The 7,438-nt window shown below is 44.2% G+C and overlaps 1 protein-coding gene across 1 annotated transcript in view; it reads left to right on the top strand.

The window, feature by feature from the left end:
- Window positions 1-770: 770 nt before the first annotated feature.
- The window catches only part of ptprsa (protein tyrosine phosphatase receptor type Sa), a 281,342-nt gene continuing 274,674 nt past the window's right edge, over window positions 771-7,438 (top strand). Inside the window, exon 1 of the mRNA XM_084067853.1 lies at window positions 771-892. The gene's annotated coding sequence lies outside the window, so the exon portion shown is untranslated. The remainder of the gene's footprint in view (window positions 893-7,438) is intronic.

Here is a 7,438-nt window from a genome sequence, read left to right as displayed (position 1 = left end):
TTGTTTATTTATTTTACCATAAGACAACCGTTTCACTTGAGGACCGGGAACATTGTCCACTCCAATGTAATTTGTCAAATTCTACTATACTTGTGTGGACATACACACACACATACACACACACACACACACACACACACACACACACACACACACACACACACACACACACACACACACACACACACACACACACGTACTGAGTACACACAGGATTTAATTGTACGTATGCAGGCGTGCATACCTGCCGCGCATTTAAACACACGTGCACATGCATTGACGAGCACATGAATCGATCAACCCTAGAATGCACAATCATATTGTCTGTATGTGTGCACACTCACACGCACGCTCACACACAGGAGAAAGTTGAGTTTGGGTCAAGGCTCATTAGAGATGTGAAGGAGGAAACGATCAGAAAAAATAAAAGAAACCCAAGTGGGAATCCCTCCAGATTTTCTCTCTCTCTCTCTCTCTCTCTCTCTCTCTCTCTCTCTGTGTGGAAAACAGTAGCAGCAGCAGCGCACCGCCTCCACTTCTTCCCTGGCCCTGAGAAAGGGCAAAGAGGGAAAGAAAAAAAAGAAGAGAGAAACGAAAGCGAGAAAATCATCTCTCTGCTCGTTGAGTTCACCCCCTCATCCCTCCTCTCCACCTCTCCACCTCTCCACTCCAACTCTTCACTTCATTTAGCAGTCCCTTTCATTAATGTTTCTCTTTCATTTCTCTCTCTCTCTCTCTCTCTCTCTCTCTCTCTCTCTCTCCACTTTCAGGGTACACTAGAGCGAGGGTGTAAGCATTAGAGGAAGAAGAAGGAGAAGAAGAAGAATCCGTGCGGAGCAAGCAGCAGAAGAAGATATGATGACGTTAACTAGGATTTGAAGACCGCCCAGTGGTAAGTCCAAGGTCATTTAATTTCACTAACTACTCAACCACTTGGATCCACGTTGTGATCCTGATAAATACGAACTTATAGTATACTACGTTACTTCCATTGATCCAAGCCGGAACACAATTGATTGATTGATCATTAAAATATAACAGGCTCTGAGAACGGAAAAGGTTGAGAACCACTAGCGTTAGTAGTATGTTTTATCTGTCTGTCTGTCTGTCTGTCTGTCTGTCTGTCTGTCTGTCTGTCTGTCTGTCTGTCTGTCTGTCTGTCTTCCTTCTTTGCTGTTATCTGCTACTGTGCTGCAGTGTAACAGCTATGCTGGCTAAACTCCCATGTGAACATCCACTTTACCCAATTTACTATTTCAATTTACAATCTCAGGCTTTTAGCAGAAACACATTACAGGTTCAGGCTCCAGCCAGTGCTGGTGCAGATGGCTCCGTACAGCCACTATCATCCAAGCACATAGTACTGTTATTGTTACTGCTCAGTACTTTGCACTATAACTATTGTCTATCAATAGTTATAGTAAAGCAAGCAACAAGATCGATGCCTTTATTTTCACGTTTATAGTTTTTTTTTTAAATATTTTAGTGGTTCATTGTGGGAGAGCTAAAAAACAGACAGGAGACAATAAATACCCAATAAAACAATGTGAGACTACATTTTCCACTTTGCAGCTGCATACTCTTGCTATTTGTATTTAGTCCTTTGCAATGAAGTTTGGAATTTTAAAATCCCAAGCAGCTTGCAGTGTAAGAGTTATAGTTTCCATATAAAACATTGAAGAGTCCTAATGGATTTCTTATATGAAAAAAACCTTTCTGTATGTCATGTTTCAGTATGCGTCAAGTTTCAGTACAGTATGTCATGTCTGATCAACTAAATTCAAACAAGAGCACGACTACCCCTGCAGGGGGCGCCCCCAGCAGCTCATCCACCTAGTGCAGTGTGTCTCAACCTTTTTCATTTCAAGGACCCCCAATATGATATGCATTAGGCCACAGACCCCCATTTGATGTATTATATAGCAATATCCATTTTTGAGTGGTGCCAACCACTCCTATATCTGACTTTGTCTGTGTGTCCGGGTGTATGTATGTCCAATAAACAAACATTGATGACAACATCAATACGGGGCTCATCAAAGGCACCACTCTCTTCACACAGGGTGTGATTTTTCTTTTTTTAATCTCCGGAACCCCAATCTACACTGTAAAATCCTCAGTGTTAACTCCAATAGTGTATTGTGTCAACATATATGTGAATATATATATTATATCCACAAGTTTCCTAGGGCGTGGTGGGCAGCACTTCCTGTCGATTTGATCCCTGATACCTGATCGAATCGTCACGAAATGATACCCACCACGCCCTAGGAAACATGTGGATACACTGTCGTAGTTACAGACCCATTCCAATTCCCAACTATCAATCATTTAGCTGGACCCCCTCCCCTCTCCCCACAATGACCCCACTTTGAGCACCAGTGACCAAGTGCATTTCCCACATAGGAACAGCCCTTATCGCCTCGCCCTCGGTTCAAATCTTTCTCCTCGTGACCCATGATTGATGGCATCTCTCTTAACATCTGTCCTGCCTCTCTCTGCTGTAGTATTTTTGATAGGGCACCGAAGATAAGGTCAAAAAGAAAAATAGAGTGGGGACTATAGCCAACAACACCAACATGGGACTCCTGGATCGTTGCCCTCCACACCCTCCTGTCTAGCATCAAGGTCTTGAGCTCTGCAGGGTTGTTAGCTTCGCTGTCACGCTGCAATACTAATACATCAAACTTATACAGCGCTTTTCATAGTAGGCCTACCCAAAGTCGCTTTACAAAACAAATCCAAATAAACAACTTTATTAGGAGAGAAATAGTTAACCCAGTTAACAGTTTTTTGAAAGTTTTTCATGTCAAGGACACCCAAAATGATATATATTTGGCCTGTGGACCCCAGCGATTTTTCAAAAATAGCAGATCTACAACCTCATAGCGTGGCACTCGGTCTCGGTGCCACACTACACGCTTTCACAATGTTTCCCTTTCTTACGTAATATTTGACAATTTGGCCAATTTTGCATTAAAAGGGTCTTAAAATTCATTAAATTGTAACTTTAGAAATGTGCAGATACCCTGTATATACGCTTATACTGTTTGTTTACTGTTGAGTGAGAAAACAATGTTGCACATTAAGCTAATCATCTGGGGACCCCCCTAAATCATTTGGGGGACCCCCCTGGGGGTCCCGAACCCCAGTTTGGGAACCACTGCATTAGAGGTCTTTGTTTATTCTCATGTGGTCCGCTCATCATGTGCCATTCGTGGCATTCTTGTGTAGACGCCATCCAGGTTATTTTACTGTTGTCTATCTGCCCCATACAACAGCACTGATTCTACTTTAGCCTCTTATAAGGTCATCTCCCTTGTCAGATTTTCAGTGGATTATCTAGATAGATATTGTTCACTTGTAATCATATTTATAAGACATGCTTGTTCTCTCAGCACTCTAATTCCTCAATCACTTAGGCTGCCCTGTTCTGTTTTGTTTTGTTTATTTTATGTTCGACCTTTAAAATGTCGGATGCCTGTGTGGGATGCATATAAAATGATGTAAATAATGTGTAGTCCATATTCTGGCGAAACCTTTTGGGGGAAACCATTTGCGTGTCGCAACGCAAGCTTGTTGATCTGCTATTTTCAGCGAAGATATTTAACAATAATATTTAAGAGTGGGGTTCAAGTGGTTAAAAAACCCTCTCCAGTGTCCTTTTTCAAACCGTTGTGTGTGTATCAGACACAGCGGCCGTGTTGGGTCCTCTGTCCCTGCTCTGCATGCTGTGAGCCTCATCCATCCGTATTGACAGGGCTGTAGAGAGAGCCATCATCTAGCTGTCACTGTAGCTTAGCTCTCCACCGCTACCAGCCTCTCTGACACTATAGCACCGCTTTCCTCACCACTCAGCACTATATGCTACACTGTCTGCTGCATGCAGGGACTACAGGGTCAACGCGGAGTTTTAGAGAGATGTGAGGTGTGTGTGTGTGTGTGTCTGTGTGTGTGTGTGTGTGTGTGTGTGTGTGTGTGTGTGTGTGTGTGTGTGTGTGTGTGTGTGTGTGTGTGTGTGTGTGCGTGTGCGTGTGTGTGTGTGGGAGAAAGAGAATGAGAGAGAGCAACAGTGAGAGAGATTGGGAGAGACAGAGGGAGACAGAGAGCAATAGACACAGGGAGATAGAGGTGGACTGACAGCATGATAGGAGGAGGAGGAGGAGAAGAGAGAGAAAGAGAGATAGAGGCTGTATTGAACATTGGTATTAGAGATGCTGATGATGTCCTACCTGAAAACCTCCTCATACCCCCAAATCCCACTTCCCACACCCCGCCCCATACTGCCATAACCCCCCACTCCCATACTCCCCTCATACTAAAACCCCCACACACCCGATACCTCCATAACCACGACCCCCAACCTCCACCACCATACCCCTCCCATACCCCATCCAACCCAAGCCCCCAGAAACTCGGTGGATTTGTGAAGCTGCTGTCGCCTGGTGGTCAAATCTGGGATTGCAGGACTTTCGCATTTAAAACGCTAATGCGTGCGCTTTTACCATTTGAAACCCTAGTGCGCCTGCTCGGTGCTCAAGTCTTCCGCATTTGAGCACCCAAATTTGGTACGGTGCCGTCCGCTCTCTAGATACATTATAACTCTATGATCCAAGCCTCACCCCACCGTCCTGGGGTGTGTGGGTAAGCTACTCAGTTTTCAGTGCGCGGGCATGTGCTGTCTATAGCTTCCTGTAGATGGCGCATGCAAACATAAGCTGTGTCAAAAATCCAATATTTATGCAAATGCTACAAATAGTATGCAAATTAAAAGCAGCAAAGGTTGCCTGTATACCCAATAGCCAGACCCATGAGAGATGGTATTTGTGTGGGAGGCCGTTCGACTAGTGGTCTGGGACCCCAGCCACACAAACAAACACACACACGCACACTCGCACACACGCACGCTCGCTCGCTCTCTAATTGTAATAGATTTAGGTGTGGTTCTCTTCATGGGGAGTGGGTAGGGAGTACATTGCCTGCAGTGATGGACTTTTCACAGGCTCATTGGCTACTAGACATTGGCCACCGTTAGCTGAGCTTTGAGAACAGTTCTGAAAGCAAGTGTTACTATGTGTGAAATGAGGGTGTTAGCGGACGCAACCGACCAAGGCCTTAATAATCTGTGCAGTCAGCGCTGGTAGCATGATGTCGTGCGTTGCTAGCTTGTGGGGCTGGCAGTAAGGTCAACACACTACGTTTCGGCAGTGGTGGATTGGAAGAAGTACTCAGGCTTTATCTACAAGATCACAATGTTTGTAGGTCGGCTATTTGTGAGTAGACGAAGTATGAAATAGGGGATAATTGGTTAAACTAAATTTACAAAGTAACTTGTAACCAAAGCTGTTAAATAATTGTTGCCTCTAAGATGTAGTGGAGTAGAAGTAGAAGTATTGAAAAACATACATTAAAGCAAAAAGTACTTCAAAATTACACTTAAGTACAGTAAGAGTAAATGTACGTAGTTACTTTCCACCACTGTGAATGACAGGTTATGCCTGTGAGCCCCCCAATCCGTCAACGCTACCCCCCCCCCCCCCCAGCCCAGCCCACCCATACCTAATGCACATCGTAAAAAGAGAAGGCAGCTCAGCAATAAATTAGCATTATTTAATTATAAACGCTCCAGTTATTTACGGCTGTATTTAAAAGAATATAAATGAACCCTGAGTGTTAGAGGTAATGAATTTGATTACGGCGTCGACTATAATAATTTCATGCCGTTTTGGGAATCAAAGATGTGACTCTTGCAGTGTGCACGCTACCTCGCAGCGACAGTGTACAAGCTATGTGCCCCGGTGCATTCTTAACAACCCTCTTCTTTCTTTCCCCCCCCCCAGTGTTTTTGTTTTGAAGTCGTAGAGCGTGTCCTTTGGCACGTACGCTCACAACAACAACATTGCAAGCGCGTCGTCATTTGTTACGCTTTTCCTCGATGCAATTAAAAACCCATTGTTTCTGCCGTACTCTGAAATGTTTGAGCATCTCTTTTGTTTTGAGAGCAGAAAGACACTTCTGATAGCAGACTTCACAATCACTTCACATTCCCCAAGTACACGGTGACATGCACGGCAACTTGACTTGGTGACAATGATACACAGGTACACAGTAACACACAAGACCAACCAGGAGGATAAAAGCATACAGATGGCCATTATGTTTAGTGAAATATGAACGCTAAGGCAATGATTGTTATGATGAAAATATAACATTTGCCTTGTGGGTCGACGGTGCACGCTAGGCGTCACAAACGTAACATGCCCATATATCTATCTTGAGCTTGGCCGTCTATTTTTGAACGTTTTTTATTTTTTAGTCTTGAGCATTTTTTAAAATGTTGAATAATTTACAATTTCTTAACACAAATCTTCTCTTCTGGGGGTCCCCATGGCTGGCACAAACTCTTCAGATGGGGGTCCGCGGCCAAATACTAAATGTCCTTACTTGACATGAACGAGTTTGAGAACCATTGCTCTACACAGTGTATAGCCGCTGTGTGTGTGTGTGTGTGTGTGTGTGTGTGTGTGTGTGTCTGCTTGGAACACAGCCCAGGGTTTCAGTGTGTTCATTCAGCTTAGCGTTTAACAGACACATTCAGAGAAGCGCTTCTTTCACCCAGTGCCAACACAGCATCTGCTCACTTCATTCTACCTGTGACAATCCCAAAATCAACCCTCACAAAACCTATACATCTACCTGTGACCCCCAAAATCAACCCTCACAAAACCTATACATCTACTTACGACCCCCAAATTAACCCTCATAAAAACCTATACGAAAGTGTCAACTTTCTTATGTGTTGTTTTTTTCCCCACAAATTAATGCCCAAAACTTTGTCAACAGTGTGCCACAAAAGTAGCAAAAATAGTTCATCTACAAGCGTCGCTTCGCGTTGGGTTGTGAGCTTGTAGAACGGCTATTTTTTGCAATGTTTTGAATTTCCTTTTAAGTGAATGTGAAAGTGGTGAAGTCCATCTTTAGGTTTTATAAATATTGAACCAATGAAAAGTATCAACAAGAGCTTGTGGCTCAATAATAACTATTGGATCCATTGGAACGCGGTTCTGAAACCGTTTTTGGACGTACGGTTTCCACCCGACAGCGACAGATAAGTAGTCGCACAACTTATCCCCCGTACAAACTTTTCACACGTTCGACCCGACAAGAAGAAAAAATAAACCTCAACCGTTGATGGACACTAATAGAAACCGCTGGGGATTTTGTCAGGCGGGTGTAGATACTATCTCGGCTCCATTAATTCAAGCGATGCTGCCTTGCCCCAGGGTTTGCGGGATCTAATCCACAGCGGTAGGAGTGAAAGGGAGTGTGGGCTCGGGCTTGCCAGTCCTACTTAGGTGCTGGTTGAGAGCACAGTGCTGCGTGGGCGAATCTATTCTGTCCCGGGCCCGGGCACAACATAAACACAGGGCAGGAAGGG

The sequence above is a fragment of the Gymnoscopelus microlampas genome, assembly GCF_963454915.1.
Source record: "Gymnoscopelus microlampas genome assembly, chromosome: 9".
NCBI lineage: Eukaryota > Metazoa > Chordata > Actinopteri > Myctophiformes > Myctophidae > Gymnoscopelus > Gymnoscopelus microlampas.
The sequence above is the reverse complement of the archived record's forward strand: the minus strand, read 5'-3'. Positions and strand labels throughout refer to the sequence as shown.